Source organism: Mchenga conophoros, linkage group LG20 (genome assembly GCF_057382185.1).
Source record: "Mchenga conophoros isolate Kocher_MC1m ecotype Shallow Benthic linkage group LG20, M_conophoros_male_GT1.1, whole genome shotgun sequence".
NCBI lineage: Eukaryota > Metazoa > Chordata > Actinopteri > Cichliformes > Cichlidae > Mchenga > Mchenga conophoros.
The window spans coordinates 35022991-35044048 of NC_140545.1; the positions used below are offsets into that span (position 1 = coordinate 35022991).

General features: G+C 41.6%; 1 protein-coding gene across 6 annotated transcripts in view; it reads right to left on the reverse strand.

Annotated features, from left to right (window-relative positions):
• sulf2b (sulfatase 2b) overlaps nt 1-21058 on the reverse strand; it is a 108802-nt gene that overhangs the window by 40980 nt on the left and 46764 nt on the right. Inside the window, exon 1 of one of the 6 annotated variants that reach the window (XM_085259165.1) lies at nt 10678-10915. The exons of 4 other annotated variants lie outside the window; for them this stretch is intronic. The gene's annotated coding sequence lies outside the window, so the exon portion shown is untranslated. Of the gene's footprint in view, nt 1-10365; nt 10539-10677; nt 10916-21058 lie in introns of those variants that run through there. One more of the 6 variants, XM_085259164.1, reaches the window with a different exon arrangement.

Sequence of the window (21058 nt, forward strand, 5' to 3'; positions counted from 1 at the left end):
AGATATTTGAAAAGGCCAAACGAATGCCCCGCTGCTCGCGCAGCTGTCGGACGTGTTATGACTGTTGCAGCAGCGTTTGGCTGAAATGTGGCTGCGGTACGTGACGCACTGCGTTTATTTACTGCGCGAGGGCGGGAATGTTGATGATCCATCCAAGAGAGCGCTGATTTCACACAGCAAAAATAATAATAATAAAAAAGTCAAAGATTTCTGGTCCCAGTAGTTACAGGACACACACACACACACAGTTGTCATTAGCTGCAGTCTATTGTTTCTCTGATAATAAAACGCTGAAATCTTATCAGTCACACTGACGTAAAGCACAGTAGAAATGTGTGTGTCTGCAAGTGTGAGTGTGTGAGTGTGTGAGAGAGAGAAAGAGCTCACAGCAGGGTGTATCATGCAAATTAGCCAGTAATCAAAACAGAAGAGGCTCAGTGCTCATTCTGAACACACCCACGGTGATGTGTGTGTGTGTGTGTGTGTGTGTGTGTGGCTGCTGATGGAGCTCTCATGTTAAAGTGGTCTGGTGGCTCCAGCTGTGAACAGACTGGAGATTACGCACGACCTGCTGAGAGAGAGAGATTGGCAGAGAGACCTCCACGCTCCATTCAGGCCACAGCCACAATCACGTATTTCATTTTAAAACAATCTTCACCAAAAAAACATATTTTGAGCTCATCTGTTTGTGTAAAAATGCTCAAAGAATCCAGAATGAAGCCACCCGGATACTCCACAGCAGTATAAAGAGGTCACAGAGGAAGGGAACTCTGGGAGTTGGGAGGTTTTGCAATGCAAATCCATCAACATATTCACGTGATAACAAGATTATTATCCACAGACAGAGAAAGGAGGACCCACACAGTAACGATGAAATCAGAAAGGGTGAGCCGGGCTGGAATATTCTGGGTCCTGTGACAGAGTAAGAATGAAGACGTGTTGGTCTGCTTGAAGAATAAAGTGTCTCCGCTGTTTTCTTGTATTTGTAAGGCTGTTTGTGGTACCATGAGTCTCAGTCAGGAGGTGAATGTGGTCGTCTACGTCATTGTTTCCCAAAGTTCAAAGACACTAACTACAACTAAACTAAACTCAACTGTCCTTACATTTCAGCTCAAACCCTTAAATGCGTCACAGCCTTAAAACTGTCAGCTGCAGCTTCTCATGTGCACAATTTTTCATCTTTAATGTTTGTTCCCATATTTTTCTCTCCTTGGAGATGAACTCCAATTTCACATTCTTACCTGTTCAAACCAACTTTTGAACCAATCAGCATTCAGCCTGAACATACAGAGGTCACATTTTATTGCTACGGCTGCATCTCTGCAGTCTGTGCTTTGGTTCCCATGATCCCTCTGTCTGCAGAGGCAACAGGTTGCACAAACAGACGTCAGAACTGGACCATAAATCCCAGATTTATTTGATTTATTTGTGCTCAGGGCATGCTCGTGTGGTGAGGACCCTAAACATGGACTGATGTCACACACTGATCTTGTTTCTGTTGCTGCTGTGTTGGAATTTTGAAACTGGATGTTGAAAAGTGAGGCGCTGACCAAAAAACCCTGAAAATGTAGCACCGGAGCAGTTACGCAGGAGGCCTACCTTAAAGGTTACGGTACTTTATCACTAATGGGGATCATAACATTAATAATAAACATCATGTTGTCATCAGTAACACTTGAAAATAGGGATTGGGACCATATCTAGATAAGTCGCCCTCTGCTGGCCAAAGGAAATAATGCTGACACTTCTGCATTTGCTTCATATTTCAGTCCTGGAAGCTACTTCAACTCTGACGTTCTTTTAAAATATAATTCTTCATAAAGCACCAACATAAATGACTGACAGCTAAAACTGATTACATTAAACTTGAACAACTGTGCAGATTTATAATGGAGTGTTCAGTGACATTAAATCTGCATTTGTAATCTGATTTAACAGAAACTGTTCTAACAAACTTTCTGACATTTGATACTTAAGCTGCCCTCACACAGACTCCCACTTCGTATATTTGCATTATGATTTATATGGCACTGATGTTATTGCAGCTTTAGCACAAGCACCTCTTCCTTTGGTTATTACGGCTGAATTTCATTCATTTGTTTTTATTTCTACGTTTCTATCTTTTCATACCAAAACCATCAAACAAATATGATACAAATATGTTTCACTCTGGTAGATACACACATTTATTGCTGTCCTTTTAGGGATGTTGGCTCTAAATGAAAACGACTGGGTAATGATGCTGACTTTGAACAGGAACCAAGTGAAACTGAGAATAAACACATGCGAGACTCTGCATTGTTTAACCTGGTTTATGGATCCAACCCAACATCTGGACTGAAGTGGAGCGGTCCAGCTGTTGGCCATGTTCAGCCCACCACTGTCGGTAATCTACTGCAATATATTCATGTTATGTCATTGAGCGTCATTATGAAACTGACCTACAAACTGACCTGAGACCAGACTAACCCCCGACTCAACCTGCAGGATTATTTTTCGGTCTCAGTCTGGGTCACAGTCAGCTTTGAACGCAGCACGGTTAAAGTGCAAATGATCTGCAGCACTAACGGATCATAAAGGTGTCAACGCTGACTTCTTGATTTATTCGTGCAGTTCATGCTATTGAGTTATTTATCCCCACGGTCACACAGGAAAAAAGACAATTCTGATAATTAATCGGGCACCAAAGCGAAAAAATCCAAAGGTAATATCAGCTTGTACTGCTATAGAAAAACGAGCCGATTCATAGTTGTGGAGCCCATTCCCCCGATCGAATCTCAAACACTCAGAGTAGAAATCGTGATGGGAATCTGTCATTTTTGTTCTCGCAGGGCTGCAACAGATTGGTGACCTGTCCGGGGCGTACCCCGGCTCCAGGAAAGGCTCTGCAGCCCTGGATTAGATAAACTGAAGAATATGGATGGAATTAATGGATCACTGAATGGAAACTTCTTGAAAATACCCAGCAGAGGTGCCTGTGATATTGACACAGTCGGATCAGACATATTTAAACTGTAAGCTCTCTGGTGTGAAGTCCATGTGCTGCTCACCTGCACCTGTTAGTACCATCTGATTAATTTATAATGAATGAACTGGCATCCTGTGTACTGCCACCTGCATGCTCTCACCTAATCCAAACCATATTTCCAGCAGGGATGTGGACAACTAATCAACAAGATGTTTAAATATTGCAGCAGAAATACCAGCTGATTAAACATAGATTTTATTAACGTACATAAAATGTTAAAAGTTGGTTCAATGATGTTAAGCTTTAAGAAGCACTTGGACGTTCTAAACAAACCCAGCTGGTCTGGGATGAGTTTGTGCAGAGCGAAGGAAAATAAGTGAGAATTCCTTCAAAATAAAAGCATCAAAGGTGACCAAAACCTAAACTGTGTGTAGAGTAAAAGAGTGCAACACTATTACCAAAGCAAACTGAGGATAATGTGAAGGATGTGGAATTCTGTTTACTTCACAGCTCCAAAGGTGTTGCAGTTTTGCTCTACCTTGTAGAACATTCAAGTCCTTTGAATAAGAAGCTGCGCTCAAACATTTGGTAGTCAAGATAAAAAGAAAGTTTTAGTGCCGAGCTTCTGTTTGTCTCCGTGGGTAATTAATTCTGCTTCTCCTGCTGCTCCTCCAGCCCTCCTGCTCATCAATCATTTCTACTGTAGCTTCTAAAATTATCTACCTGAAACAGTCAAGAAACAGCTAATTAAAAAGAAAACTCATTTGGCAAGCCACCAAGGACTAATATCATGAAATACCCTCCGTGTTTGGTGAAATATAATAGGTAATTTGAGCAGGAATATTTAATTTTCTAATTACAGCCGGTTGTTTCTCCCATCAGACCAGACAATTACACCCTAACAGGCTCATCTTAGCTGCCAGCATATCATGTGAACAAGTTAAAAGCCCCATAACTTTGATTAACGACACAAATTAGCATAACTCGTCTTTGTAAATAAAGCTTTAGTCGAGCCAGTGTTGTTAAAACGAGGGTTTTAAGGCCATCGCAGAGTTAATAGTCTGTTTCTGATGTTGATTGCAGGACTACACATGTCCTGATCATGTACATGCACTCGCCGCTCTGAAGATTCAGTTTTGCATTGAAGATGCTTTGGTTCACTGCTCGGGAGCGAAAGCCTTTATAGTGCTGTAATTTCAATCTGCTGAAAATACAGCAGCTGTTTTGAATCCCAATACTTTCTTTTCATTTGATATTCATGGAGTCGAGCCTGAAAACAAAGCTGCTGCTCTTGATTCCAGATAGTTTGTTTTATTTGATATTCAGAGCCTTTTCGTGAAGCCGCTGAAATATTATATCCTCACCTTGGAGTCTGAGGAACATCAGTAAACACACAGGCGGAAGCAGCAGAGAGCAGAGTCACTGCATTATTTAAAACAGACGGTGAAGTTTTTAGACTTTACAGAGAAATTTTCATTTCCTGAGTAATTAACAAGAGAGGAACCACGTTTTATCCTCAGAAGACACAATAGAGCCGTACTGTGGCTTTTCTTTGGTTTATTCCAGATGTAAATAATCTTTATTTACACGCAGCAAAAAATAAGCCAGCTTTCTTCTGATTGGCTGCCCCTCACAAACATGGCATTTGAACTGCAGGTGGGAGGGGCTTCAGTGAGCTGCTAACTGTCTGCTTGGCCACACATATGCTCACTGTACAGGACAAATCTGCTGCGTTTGTGGCTTTTTGTGGTAGAGATCACCCAAGACGTCTGTCCTTTTGTAGGTGAGTGAAACCCAGTATTTATTCATCTGGACACTAAAGAGCAGGTATTGGTCTGTGCACTGCACCTGTGCAATTTATAAATGGAGCTAGCATTAGCTGATAACTTAGCATTTTAAGCTCTTGTCCAAATTTTCCCACTTCTGCCTCCAAAACCAGTCTGGACTGTTGCCAAAATGCTAACTTCACTAACTGAGGCTTCAAAATGCAGATCTGAGCACCAGTGACTGAAGCCGTGGTGTCTATATACAGCCTATATGTGTGCCTAAAATAACCATATATCAGGGCAGTATCTGGTCCCCACCTGATCCTGGATCTGCCGGAGGTTTCTTTCTGGGTGATATATAAATAAAATCAAACTGAATATGGCATCATAAAGCCAAGAGTAGCGTTTAAAGTGTTGGGAGCTGTTGGCTCACAGGAATAACTTGTAGAGATGCTGCCTAGCCAAAGCCAACATGACAGCTTTGCATGGGAGACATCTTTAGACATCCAGACATCTGAAGACCGAAGACGCCCGAGGGTTAAAAGTGTGTATGAAAGACTGGTTGAGAAGCTTTCTCTCAGACCTCTGAGGCAGACTTTATCCTTCTATATAAAGATGCTTCCATGCACAAAGCCCGCACCATACAGAGATGCTTTTCCAAGTGCTGTGAGGATGAACTTGACTGGTCCGCATGGAGCCCTAAATCCCCCCCATCCAACCCTTTTGGGAAGAACCCAAGCACCAGCTGTGAGCCAGATCTTATCACCCAACATCAGTGCTGGACCTCAATAACGCTCTAGTGTCTGAATGGGAGCTAATCCCTGCAGCAGGTTCAACATCTGCTGGAGAGACTGAATCCAGACAAGGAAGGCTGTTAGAGCTGCATATTAATGAACGTGGAGTCACAGTCACGCTCCGCTCTCAGACAGCGCCGAAATACCGGAGCGACTGCACGCTTTCGGCAGAGCAATGAATGAAACTATATTATCAGGCTATAATATGCGCTACACGTGCAGTCGCGCTCTCCTGAACTGTGAACAAGCGCTCCAAAGCCCCACGGATCATAAATTCTCTCGTCTGTCATCCCGATGTGCCCTCTCTGGCTGTGGCTTCTCGATCACATCTATCTGCTCATTAATATTCATGCGCCGTGGGCGGGCCTCGCAGCCGAAGCAGTTGGCCACCAAGTGACTCAATATGAAATGTGGTGAATGTCAATAAAGAGATACTGCAGCCATAATATGGCTCCAACTGCTCATTCATATTCATTAGCATCTCTACATGCAGAGAGACCAGCAGGGGAGACTTAATATCTCCCTGCGCGGAGGTGAAAGGTCAGCTCAATGCTTCTCGACAAAACTCTAAAAAGTATCAGATGATAAAATGAAAAGTGCTGCGGTTGCTGTGGTGACACGTTAGCCTCTTAGCCTTTATTACAGAGCCGGCTGCGGTTATTGACATACACTATATGACGTATAGCTGATCGCAGACAGAAATATCAATGCATTTGCCATTTTCATTTGGCTGTAATTGATGCGTCGGCTAATATTTCTCGACTTTTACTAATAAACATGTCAGGAGGCATTTAGCGTGAGGGATTTATTTCTGGACACAACCTTAAATTCTCTCCGGCAGCATCGCCACTGAGGCTCTCAGACCACGTTTAACCTTCTGCTTTATTTAAAGTCCATCCAACAATACCTCTCTGTATCGCACTGCACCACTGAAACAGTTCTTGTCAAATAGGAATTTCTATTAAGGGCCGGTAACAAATCAGCACAGGTTCCACGTTTATTTTAACACAGGTTCCAGTTATGTTTGATGCTGCTGCGTGGCCGCTTTCTCCGTTCTCTGATAACAGCTGACAAACCCGATACTCTAAAATGTGTGTGTACTCATACTCGTAAAAGTTAACCGATACCATGAACCGATACTAACTTATTTCATTAATCAGAGGGTGGCTTGTCATTTCTGTTGTAGTTTTTTAAATTGGCCACTAGGGGGACGCTAAACAGGCACAGGGTTAGGCGAGTGAGACTGGCGGCTTTTGTTTGCTTGTTTACAATATGGACACTCTGCAATAATTTAAAAGTTTATTTTATTCTCAAACCTAATTTGTATTTATTTTATTCCAAACAGAAGTGTTTATTTATTATTCTGAAAGCTCGAGACAGTGCCCAATAGTTCAGTGATATTTTGTTAAATTACAATGTGGAGACTCTGCAATAATTTAACAGAATTGCTTATTATTCACTTGAAATTTTTTTGTGGTCATTTTTATTAAGATTTTATTTTTTATCGGCAGATAATAAAATAAAACCTGTCTTCCAATTCATTGCGTGTGTGTGTGTGTGTGTGTGGTAGAAGTATCGGTTTTTGTACTCTGTATCGGCAAGTACTCAGATCCAAGTATCGGTTTGAAAAAATTGGTATCGTTGCATCCCTACTTTTCACTATACTGGAGATAGCCACAGGCTCAGTATTAAAGTGTTCACAGGCTCAGTATTAAAGTGTTCACAGGCTCACAGATAAAGGAGCAGGGATGTGACCCCTTTCTGGCCACTGCAGGTTTAATTCACTTACAGTGTTACATTTTTGGACAACAGCACATTTTATTTGATTTTGTGTAGTATTGCCTCCGTGCACCACTTCAGTGGACTTTAAATCAAACAATCTACAGCTTTAATTCATGGGTTGTAACAAAAGCACTGCACGCAATGAAAGGTGTAAAACCTGTGCCAAATCAAACACTGTGGCTTCCCCTCGGGAAGTAAGAGAGCCGCCAAAAGTTCTTTTAAAAGTAATTAGACAACTGACAGGCAGCAGGTGAGGCCTGTTCCCTCATTACTTTGTGGGAAATTAAGCAGATAAAAGGTGATTCTAAGTGCTGAACTTGTATTTCCCAGCTTTTCACTGAATATAGCAGAAGTATAAAAGGAAATAAACCGGTCAGAGTTACAGAAACATTCAGGAGACGCTTTTTATAGGCAAAAAAGAAATAACAGTCAGTTTTTGCTTCATTGTGGGTCCTAGCATAGAACGGAGCAAGTCAACGACACGCTGAAGATTTAGACTAAAAAACATCATTTCTGTCTTTTACCTGAGAGCTACATCAGAAGTAAACCTTCATGTATAGCTTTTTTAATTTTGTTGGTTTTACGTCTCCTTTTACCTGCAAAGCACATCATGTTTCCATGGAATAACTGTGCACTATAAATAAAGCCGCCCTTTCTTTCCTTCCACAACCTAATGAGCTTGTTCTAACAAGCAGCAGCAGATTAGACAAACACAGCATATTGAACTAAACAGTGGACAATTAGGTGAAACCTTCATTCAGGGTGTCAGCTAGAGGGGAAGGCTGATGTCAATGGATTCCTCCTACAAGAGACAGAAATCTTTAAAAGCACACACTTCCTCTTTTCAGAGGATGAACCAACAAGTTGTGCATTCATTTCTGCAAACAGATTTATAACTAGAGAAGCTGTAGACGTCATGAAATTCCTGAACTTATTTCTGCCCCCCTGAGAATCAAACATGCTGCCCTGAATGGAGGCGTGTGTGACAAAAACATTTAGACATCCTTTCTTGGTTAAAAACATGACTTTTCACCACCACCTCCGATTGTATCATCAGCTAGGGCCACTTGAACCCTCACTTGAGGTGAACAAGGTAAAGTTGAGGGCTATTTTAATGTACAGCGCCCTCTGTTGCCATTAAGGTAAATAGCAAGAAAACGTGCCCAATCCGTTCCTGTGACTGACCCCGTCAAACACCACCCTTACATTTTTGGATGCTGCAGGCTGGACTGAGACGGTGCAGGTGTGTCTTTTAGTTGGACTTCAGAGTTAAATGGTGCTAAATGTGAATTGGCCACACTCAGCTTTAAAGCGAAACACAGAAGCCAACTAATGGAAATTCAGTGTGACTGCTATAATAAGTAACAGCTACGGTTACAATAAGCAGCAACTATGGAAAAAGTCCAGCTCTGTTTGCACTGGATTCTTTTCCTTCTTCTCTGTTGATAAAATGAGACGACAGTTTTGGCTGCTTCCAGTCTCTGCACTGGACGCACACGGATGAAACTAATACGCATCAGATGGCCGAGGACACCCAAAAAAATGCGGCTCTGTTCTGTTTTCCGTACAATAAACCTCGAGTGCAGGGTTCACAGCGATATCATATTACCAAATGTTTTGGAGAAGTAGAAATAGGAAACTGGACACCATCTTCTGTTTGTTCTCTCTGTCCAGCACTGAAGCCAAACTTTGATTGGGGACAAACAGGATGTTCAGTCCTCTGGAGTTTAACTGTATATTTTTCTTACTGTCAACAAATCCTATGAACACACCAAAGTTTGTGTGTCCCCCAAACCTTCTGACCTCGTATTGATGGCCCTCAACTCCAAATCCACTGGTTCCTGCCAAAAAGGCAACTCTTTAGAGCAACAAACATAATGTTTCATTTATATCACTGACCGGCGACGTGTTACTAAACATGGAAATCATTTATCGAACTGACAGATGGACGTAGTTCATTTGACGGGACGATTTTCAGCCGTGGATTAACAGACATTTGGAGTATTTCTGAGATAAAGACACAGATAAATGAAATAAATCAAGCAATGCTCCAACACATGCAGGCACCCAAGTCAAAGCCACCGTCAGCTGCTAGATAAGGAGTGTAACAGGCCTGCTGGCACAGTAATGGTAAAAGGTTTACTGCCCATCACAGCAGTGAAGTACAGGTGCTGTATGCTAATGAGCCAGTTGGTAACAGCTCCACTGAATTCAATTCAGTTTTATTTCCACAGCGACAATTCACAATAATAGTTGCCTCAATAACTGCTTCTGTATTGCAGGTAAAGAAAAAAAGAAAAGAAAGTAAACCCCAAGAATTCGACGATACCCTACGAGCAGCACTTGGTAACAGCAGGAAGAAAGACTTCCCTTTTAACAGGAAGAGACCTCTCAGCTGTACGTCCAAATTTAAGCATCACGTGAACTTGAGCTGAAGCGTCAAAAGTAGCCATTACCACTATAATGCCTTTATTTTGCTCCAAAACACAGAAAGTAATATCAGTAAAAGTATCAATAAGAGTATCCACTGACAACTCTACACCCTTAAGACTCACTCATTCAAAACATCTCAATAATTTTATTTGTTTGCAAGAAATTTTGTGTTTGGTGGTCAAGAAAGAAAAATCCAGAGCATCGCCAGATTTAACCTTAAACCTTTATCTCTGTAACAACTACAACCCAGAGACACACGTAAGACTTCTAGACGTACGTCTGATGTCTTTTCTCTGTCAGAAACTTTTCTTTCTACAAAATTCACATTTTTCGCTGACTGACAATCCTCAGCTTTGATGTAAAAACGGTCTTTCCAGCTTCTCTATTGTGGGGATGTTGGATTTCCTTGTGTGTAATATATTTGATGTGTTAGTCGTATATTTAAACAATGTATATCTGTAAGTGACTGAACAGGAAATGGAGAAGAAACAAAGTATTTAACGACAGACTGACATTTTTGGTTTGCTCAGATTTGCTGACATTCATTCTTTCTCTGCTCTTTTCTATCAATCAAGCTTTCCAAAACAGAGGCACGAAACCATTTACAAGCAGAAGCACTTACTGCAACGAGGCGAAGAACATGAAGCTTAACGTGAAGAGATCAAACAGAGAGAAACACCACGAGAGCGAACAGACGCAAGTCGGAGGAGAAGAAGGCAGAAATTCTCCTGAAACTCTGCAGAATAACCCGAACGCACAGCTCCACTTCTGCTTTCTGTTCCTTTTTGCTTTTACTTCTTCTTTCGCTTCCTCTCAGATGATGTTTTACACTCAAATCTCTCACTACACTTCTCTCTTTCTCCCTTTCCTTTCCCGCTCTGCTTTCCTTTGTCTTTTCCTTCACATCGCTCTTTACTTCTGCTCTCGTTCCTACCTCGTCCTCATGGGCCACGCTGCCTTGCTCGTAGGCTCCGGCGCCAAACCAACAACCTCCCCAGCCTCCTCTCAGCCTAGGTCCTGTTGGCTGTTGTCAAGGTGGCAGACATGACAATAATCCCTGTGGCAACAGCTCTCTCCCCTCGGCGACCGCACGCTCTCACTGTTGTAACAACAGCTGAGCTGCTGCTGCTCCTCAACCTCCTCCGTCCTCTTCCCCTCCTCCCTCGCTCGCTCCAGCTCGTTCCCTCTTTATCACTTTCTCTCTCTCTGTGTTGATCTTTTTATACCTCCTGTTCTCTATCTCCCTGCTCTCCTCTGGCTCTCTCCATCACTCCCTCCCCTCCTCGTTCTCTGGCTCTCGCTCTCTATTGTCTCTCTATCGCTTCATCACTTTCTCATATCTTTCTGCCCATTCCTCCGATTTCCTCCTCCTATTTACAGTTTTACAGTCATTTCACCAATATGTGAATTAGTTGTGGTGCTCGTTAATTTGCTGTCTGGATTATTTTGAATTGCAGTTGTTGAACAGAGAAGAAGAAGAAGAAGAAACCAGGAGGTCAGGAGCGATTCTGGTTCTTCAGATTAATTTGCAGCAACAAACTTTCTGTGTATACATACATACATACATACATATATATATATATATTAGGGGTGCAACGATATTCGTATCGATATTGAACCGTTCGATACAGTGCTTTCGGTTCGGTACGCATATGTATCGAACAATACAACATTTGTAATTTATTTTATCAACTTTCCTTCTGACTATGCTGTCTGTGTTGAGCGCTCAGTGAATCTGCGTTCGACTACTCCGCCTAGGCTGCACTGTCGAGCGCAGATCCACTGAGCGCTCAACACAGACAGCATAGTCAGAAGGAAGAGCGCAGGGCAAGCTAGCGAGACAGAAGTTAAGCTCTCTTTGCAACATGGACCTCCCCCACTCTCATTCAGATCTGGCGTTTGGAATTATTTTGGTTTTCATGTGACGTATGACCCTGAAGGTAAGCGAGTCATGGACTAAAGTAAAACAGTATGTTGGATGTGCCATGCAATGCTCAATTACATGGGTGGGAACTAGTGTGTTAGCGCAGTTAGCTCGTTAACGTGTTGGCCGTCTAGCCCCGTGCACGGGGCGATCGGCGGTAGCTCGTTAACGGAGATTTGCCGTGTTGTGGCGTTAAGGTCATTTCAACGAGATTAACCTGAAAGCACTAGTGGGAACACAACGAATATGACTGCACATTTACGCCGACATCATCCTAGTGCAAAGACAAAAACAACAAGCATGCTACTAACTTTAGCCGAGTCATTTAGACAGCTGTTAGCACATGATTCTCCTTATGCTGCTGAGAATATAGCCCAGAAGAAGCGGATAGTATAGCTTTTATTTTGGAAAGAGACATTTCTCTGTAATAAACTCTCTTTTCCAAAGACGAGTGATTCCTCAATCAGATACAGGGCTCGCAATATCGCTAGCCCGACGTCCTGGAGCTAGCGATTTTTTTCAGGCGGCTACCAAAATCTATCTCTGCCCTGCCCGTCGGGCTATTGTAGGAAGGAAAAATATATGTCAATGCTTTTGCATTCTTTCAGAAATGTAGCTGGGTAATTATGTCATTGGCATCGGTGAGCCACTGTCAATATGTGACATATTGAAATCGCGTTTGAATTTGGCTTGTTTTTTTGCTTTCACTTTGCAATCATGCGAACTGTGTATAGAGAGCGACAGTACTGATCTGTGAGTGATGATAATTTGTGCACCAATTCCTCTGACATCGTCTTATTAATCGTTAGCTTACTATGCAAACATGACAAGTGAAATCTCCCGCAGCTTAAACATGTGAGAGGTTGATCGCGCAGAGAATCGCTGACCGTTATGTGTGTGAGTGCGTGTGTAAAAGCAGCAGGATATATATTTTAGTTCTGCTGAGCCAAATAAGACAGGTCAGGGTGAAGAAGTGACAGCCAAAGAAAAGCTTACCACAAAACGGAGAAGTTATGACAAATCAGACTATAAGGCAAAAAGAAAGTGCAGCTTTATGGTTTCATGGACAAAATTATTTCTGTGGCTGCAACATGATGAGCTAAATAACCAGGGCTGCACATAAATGGTCCGCAGGTGCGCATTCGCTGTCAAAATAAAAAACACGCACAAGGGTTAGGGTTAAATTTAAAAACTGTACTTTTGAGTTAAAATATATATTTATAATTTTAATAAATGACAAATTAAAAAGGCATGAACATTTTTTTTGTATCGAAAAAATATCGAACCGAGACACCAAAGTATCGAACCGAACCGAACCGTGAATTTTGTGTTTCGTTGCACCTCTAATATATATATATATATATATATATATATATATATATATATATATATATATATATATATATATATATATATATATACACACATATTTAAAAAAATAATTGAACACATTAGAAAAAAAGTGTATTGGTGTGTTTGAGCACAAAAAAGAATCACACACCTATCCACAACCTTTGATGGGACGTTTTCAAAGTGCTTGCTCCTCCACAGATTTCTGACTTTTGATGGACCTAGCATTTACTACAATATCAAGCTAAGCAAATCTTCATTTTCTTCAGGATAGCACGATGTTGTACGCACCCATCCAACACCCCGACCTCCACAGCCTTAAAGGGCCAGTGCTTTGGGCAGACCTGCACTTTTTGGAACTTTCATGCCGTGAGCAGCTGTACAGGAACCAGCCAGTCTTTGTCTTTTCTCATTTATCACACTGTTATTTATGGAGCTTTCTCATGTGAAAAACAGTACAAACGTCTCCCTGTAAATTTGAGCTACTCTCTCCAACTGGACTCCAACTGGGCTCTCACAGTCCTGTGGAGTGTAACACCCACGCTACACCCCTGACAGAAGAATAAAGTGGTCCTCACTTGACACCTCTCTAAAATTACAGCAATAATAATCATCAGACTACATTTTACAGTTTTAGTTTTATAAGGATGTTAAATGACTGCCTAGTTTATTAATACAGTGTAAAGTTTGCTCAGTGTCAAATACTGAATTCGTCTTCTTATGTTGAACCTGTTTAGTCTGAAAAACAAATCCTGTTTTCCATTTTGGTACAAATACGTTTCATGAATCGCCCTAAATGAATGAAAGACGGGGTTAACTAAGGACAGCGCTGACAGTAAATTATTCTGGTGGAGTGTCCCATTCAAAAGAACCATAAATGGTAACATCAAAGATGGAGAAATCCACAAAAGGCATAACAAAAGCTCTTATTACACAACCTCCATGAATCTGTGGAAGCACCGTTGACTGGATATGAAAGGTGGAAGTACTGTGATGTCACCCATTGGTTTTGAACGCTGCAATTTGAAGCCTCAACCTTAGCATTTTTGGACACCACCATGTTGTTTTTTTGTAGCCAGGAGTGACCATATCTGGATGAGAGGGTGGAGTGCTAAATTATAAGCTAGCGCTAGCCAGCTTTGTTAGCAAGCTTGGTGCAACACATAGTCACGTATGTCTTCAGTGTATTGAAGTAATTTTAAACTTGTTTAAATCCTAAAAGCACGGTCAAGGAGAAGCATAATACTCATCAAAGGTTCCACCAGAAATGCTCCAAAAGGTAAAACAAACACAAACAGGACAGTTCGGATCAGAGACCTCGAAGACACTGATTGGCTGCAGCTCCCTGCAGAGCAGCACCTGCCAATCAAGAGGCGGTTTGTGTCGCCTGTGCAGCGGCTTCATTTTCAGCCCTGAAGATTGCCACCTGGGAACCACACACTGCAGCTTCTGACCTTTGGACACTCCTACCTCTTGTTCAAAAGCTGATTACGGTGCTTCTATTATTAATAACCAGCTGGAGAAGAAAAGCCTTTTCAACACCGAGCATTACATTCGATAACTAGCAGAGACAAATTCTAGTAAATGTAGGCAGCGATGATGTGGATAAACGCTACAATCTGATTTGTCTTGAATTGTCCTGAACACATTCATGCTCTGCAGAGAACGGTTAGACTGTAATGATCTTTAAATTGTTCATGCACACTCAGGTAGGGCTGTGCGATATGACCAAAATCTCATATCCCGATATAAGACATCTATCGTCCGATAACGATATAAATCACAAAAATGTAACATTTTCTGTAAATTCTGTGAATCTCGGGCAGCTCGACTTGCGTGAAGTGTTTCCAGCTGCGTGAGCTGGAGTCGAGTGTTTTAACCGATGCATGAAACGATACATTTTAGACATAGCGCATCGACTTCAGCTCTCAGCCTGCTGATGTCTCGTGTCACTGTCCTGATGTCTTCAGTGTCTCTACCACCATCAGAACTTACAAAACCACTTCAATAAGCTTAGGAAAAACCTCTGAGAAGACAAGACTGAAGATTTTACAGCAAGTGCCCCTAAATGACTTCTGCTAACATCCAAGAAAGCTGGATGGCCCAACAAACCCCAAACCTAACACTGGATTTATTATTATCACTTTGGTTGTCCTTACAGATTCACCGGGCCTGTTGTTGCACCAGCTACCAGCTACCAGCCACAATAAACCAAAAACCAGATCAGGCATCAGTGTGAACTGGTCAGTGCATTCACTTTACATTGTTACTGTTACATTACCAAGAGTCAGCTGCAGTGAACCAGGTCCCAGAAGAAGCGCTAACAAGCAATCGAACGGCAAAGGCTAAACGGATGTTTTCCTTTTTCCTTTTTGTAGTTTGTGATTTAAGCGAAAAGCGTGCTGCATTAAAGTGACGCCTTTAGTGAAGCTCACTCCCCTGTGTGTCAGTTTAGCACTTGATGGGAAGCTTTTATTGCACTTATGGTAACACATCTGCTGTGCTCCCAGTGTGGGGAGGTGCAGAGCAGGTACGGACTTTTCCCACTCAATCCTATCAGATACTCAATAATCATTTATTCTTCAAAGATGACTCTCAACCACAGACACCTCTCAAATGACTGTTCTCAGCCAATGTGGCATTTTGTCCATTGTTCATATTAAACATGGAGTCGGCCATTTACACACATTTGCACAACACGTCCTCTCGCATCTCATACATCTTCCACACCACAGACTCCGCCCACTGCCTCTTTTACACCTCCACTCATCTCTTTAATGCTCCTTCCATCTGTACACCTCCCATGTGCATCAGCTCTCTATGCCTTTATCCTCCATCTCATTTGCACACATCAGTCATACATACAGTTATAGACTTCATAGAGTGCACTACATATCACGGGTGAAGGCATACTAATGAAATCAACTTTGAGAAAAAGGAGGACTGCACCATCCTCCTGAAAGCTGAAAGCCTTTAACTATAACACAGTAATAATAATGAAGAGAACAGGATGAAAATCTGATTTCTCATCAGAAAAGTCAAAGACGATAAGGTCAGAGAAAAGAATGAAAAGAGAAAACAACGAATGAAAAGGCATTTCTCTGAAAGAGCACAGCCAACCAGCCGATTTTAAAAATGCTGACGATGCTGATGATCGGCTGATTTCCATGAATATTTGCCACCATCAGAGCAAAAACCTCGCCCTCGACAGATGAAAAACAAAGATACAAATGTCCTCTAAATGCACTGAGGTCACTCGAGCTCCTCTAAGAGAGAATCCTGGGATTTTCCTTTCATATAAGTTTACGCTAAAGAAAACAGTCAGCGACAGAAAGCCTTCAGCACTAATATCATCAGAGCTCCTTCAGGTTTATGTGGTCACGCAGTGTTTATAAAAGCCAAGAAAGAAAGTTTATTATCTGTTGGTCGTTTAGCTGAAATATTACCTGAAAAAATAACAAATTGATCATCGATATAATAACGGTGTTGTTGGTGTTTTTGAACACTAACAATAAAAATGCTTTTTATCGTTATCATTAAAAAAATGTATCAGCGTAAAAAGAAATAAACTGAAGTGCCACAGAGACGTATGCAGGCTAATGCAAACCCCGGGCTGGTGGGTGAACCTGAAACTCACGGCAGCACTTTCCCTTCATCCTCCCAACACTGGTTGGGATTCTCTCTCTCTGTACAAAGGTATCAACACCAAAACATGCTATGCACATAATGATGAGACCTGACTGCATTTGACAGCCCACAGTGAGAATTCGCTGGATTTACACGTGTAGAATGATTTAGTGTGCGGTATTCGTTCAACAGCATGACCAAAATTAAGACAGAAGTATGCAATGAACCTGCAATCTTGTTGAAATGGTTGAAGACTGGCAGCAGGTCTGCAACCAGTCGCAGTCAGCTGCCGACTTCAAAGTGATAAAACAGCAATAAGACAACAAGCCTGCTGGCAGTTTGATTGGATGGGGTGAAGCTGCCTTTACATGCACTCTGTTGGGGACGGTACATCAATATAGTAGAAATCAGTCAATCAATATACAAGTAACAAGTGTTAATACACATAAAAACAAATGAATATGAAAAAGAAACAGGAGGAAGCAGATGCTCATCAATTTTGTTTCTCTCTAAATTCACATCGACTACATTTAGAGTCCAGACAGAAATTCATTGATGCTGCACAGAAATACAGAAAGTCCTCTACAGGTGAAGGATTTACAGGAGGAGAATTTGGCTGAATGCATGTAGGTGCTCGGCAACCGTGTTTTATGTTGGAATACAACAAGAATGCAATCAGCTGGTAATCAGCTGGATCAAGTTCCCATTTGCGATATTCATGGCTGTGCTGATCTGTTTCTTGTTTTTACAAACTGCGGTCAACGAGTCGGAGAAGGACCGAGGTCAGTCTGAGCTGGATGTGACAGGTTGCCTCCCAACAGGCAATCTGTGTAATCTGCTTGGAATCAGTTGGCAGTTCTCACCTCAACTCTTGAATGTGAAAAAAATGAAATCACCTGTAAACCGCTGATTTTAGCTAGAGGAATCTCTCTAATATCTAGAGTCACTTTGAAGACAACAACTGAGCGTAAACGGTCACAGACGTCCCCGATTGAAGGAACCATTTCAAAGGTTTATTTCACACAGCTGCAATAATCCATCCACAGTTTTCCCTGCAGTGACTGTTGCATCACTGAAATGTTTTTTTTTTTTACTAAATACACAAATTACCATTATTTCTATTTGATTAAATCAACTCATTTCCAATCAACATCAGGACCACTTAAATCAAACCCAGTATTTAATCTGCAGTAGTTTATATTTATATATACTCAATAATTAACTTTTATTATGGATGGATGGTGTTGTTCTGGGAGCATCCTGCTCTTCCTCTCAGTGTACGTGGAAAGTCTAAAGACAGATAAAGCAGCAGTGAGACCTCCCATAGCAGCAATCAGGCATCAGTAGCACAGGACAGGACATAGGTGGGTTGCAAAGTGGACTGCAGGTTAATGCAGGCTGAAGCAGCTTGGATTTGAGATTTGCTATTAGGATGTGCATTAAGGAAACAGCTGACAGTCGGTCCCAGTTTGCCGGTACTGCTGTCTGAAGGCAATGCTTCATCTTCACAGAATTTCCTGTAAAACATATTTTCAGCTGCAAATGAAATGTATGTGATATTTGTATATCATTGCTAGGCAACAGAACTTTAGACTTTGTTATGTCAGGAAGTGAAAAGAATCATTTTATCTGAATAATCTTGTTTTTATATTTGTAGGAAATCCAAATTGAAGTGAAACTAACATTTTGTTCTGTCTGCGCCCTGAAGCAGGGATACATAAACACGCAAGGAGCTGAAATGGAGCGCCGAGGCCAGAGTGGACGGAGCGGTCGCGAGGCAGGAATGAAGAGAGTGGAAAAGCCAAAGAGACGAGCGCGAGATGAGTTATCAGAATAATGAACTCTTCTTATCTCGCAGCACTCCTGAATGACGAGCAGCGTCGCGGACGGAGGGAGTGACGGATTGAAAGACGGCCTTTTGTCCCCGGGTGAGGAGCTCCTCTCACAGCAGCTCCCGTCTGGGTGATGAAATGAAATGCTAATGCAACGGCTCGCATACATCTGACGGCTAAACGTCACACTTCTCGCCCAGAATAACTGCTGCCCGAGGGAAAATCCTTTAACATGAGCATGAAAAAGTAAATAGTCAAAAATAAATGACTTGTAAAACAATTTGTATGAGCTGTGCTTGCACTGAATATATATCAGCACCTCGGCCGTTTTCAAGAACCTTCCTACCAGCAGTCAAAAGTTACAATTATTGGATAAATTGCAAATCTGACTGTTTTGCTCTAAATGTGGTTTTGCACGTGTCAAACAATAACTCCAGATCATCACAATAATTAATATTTATCTCAGAACCAGCTCTTTGTGTCACAAATGATACAGTTGAACCAGCTGGGCCATTTCTGTCAGTCATGTTGTGTTTTCACAGGCGAAATGCACGGTTGCATTTTTTCACTCTCTTTGCATTTAATAAAAAACTAATCCGGTCTTTAAGTCTGACGTCATTAGCTGTGTCCGCTTCAGGTCCCACTGTGGCATCACTGAGAGTTAAAAACTGTCTAAATTCTTTCATCTTTAATAAAATGATCAGCGTTGCTGCTTTACCAGGTGTAACAATTAAGTTTAACATTCAGGCATCCATGAAAACAGAACTGATTACATTTAACAAAGTTAGAAGTTAGCAGGAAGTTAGCTCGCTAATATAATATAGCATGTTCTGACTGAGAGATTTCTGAAAAAATGAAAACGTACAGCTCTGCTGTCACTTCCAACATAAATGAAGACAGGAAACTAAACAGCAGTGATGTTTGTAAGGTTACTGAAGTTGGACTAGCTGGTATATAAGGATGTGCTACGTGATCGCTAGCGACACAGCTATGCTAGCATAAGATAAACACAGTGAAGCTGGAGGATGAACGCTAACTTTTTTCTACTCGATAAAAGTTAACGTGAGGGTTCCTGATGGTTAGAGACAAATGCAATCGTATAGCAGGATGCTGTAAATGGACCAAACTTCATTCAGGAGAACAACTGAGATAATCCATCCACAATACGAGGTTAGTCATTAATATACTGCTGCTGGGCTGTAGCTGCATCGTAAGGGTTTAAAAACGAAGCTTTAATATGATTAGAGGAAATAAAACCCGAGAGAGGCCGACAGTGATCACTGACTGTTTTATGGGCTTGTTCAGATTGAATAGAACGAGATACAAAGCATTAAAACACGTTAAAAACACAACAGCCTTAATAAACACAGAGTAGTTTGGAGCCGGAAGCAGAGTTCATACGTCAGTACAGATAGTTTAGAGTATAAAATATTCATCGGAAAACAGTGAAAATTCCCCGAAGCTTAATTTATTCAGGCTAATCCTCGGATTACCCTTTAAATAACCAAAAGTATGGTTAGTAGAGTCTGACCAACAGACAATATTTAAGACAGTTACAGTTACTGATATTTGGAGATTTAAAAAGCTGACTTAAGGACGTATAAGTGGAATTTTTTATGTTTTCATTTTCAGGTACACATAACCAGCAGATCTCCCCAAATGTTGTTATGTGGTGTTTCTTTATTTTTTAAAATATTTTTTTACTCATTCACGCTCTGCCCGGCTCTGCTCGGATCAGCTGATTGTGGTTTGTGGCGTTTCAAACAGGTGTTACTAATTAATTAAGTTACATAATTGTGCCGCGGGGCTTCTCAGGCTGATAGTCTGGCCATGGTGACAATGCGTTTGTTACCCCACAAACAGACCGAGCACGGCCGCTTTGCTTTCCAGCTCTGATGCAGAAGATGAGGAGAGCAGGAAGTGAGAAATGCCACAAATCATTAGGTCAGCTTTTCAAAATAAAAGACAAAATGCTCTGGTTCTGACATACTCCTCGTGTGATTTGAAGCCAACCAGAAGACTCGGAAGGCCAGCGTTATTATCACGAGTCATGTGTTTCTATTATGTGGGTTATCATGTGTTTCTACTGCATCTGTGTGGCTCATAACAACTTTGCACTGTTAACCGCCATTACAGAGATTCAAAACAAAACCATTTTAAATAACTGTTTTTAAACTGACTGAGAGGACACAGCTGCACAGATGAATTTAGGGAACACCTCGGTGTCCTCCTGAGGGAGGGAAGTCTGTGCACCTCGGCTCAGCCTGCGATCCCGCTGACCGGGGCCTGGACAAGTGGCAGAAAATGGATGGATGGAAGCGACACTTTATTAAGTGCATTAAGGATCTCATCACTTAACTAGCCCGGCTATTCATCTGCACATATGCTTTAATGAGCCAATCTTGCTCAACTTTGCACTGCAAATTCTTTAACCTGAGAGTTTCTTCTTGTGTTTATGAGACAAATATTTAAACCTGCTTTAAATGAACTTTAGCAACACTGTGCTGCAGTAACTGTAACTGTAAAAACAAAACCCAAAACATGCACTCAAAGAAGACAGAGTGCAGCTATTTTTGACACAT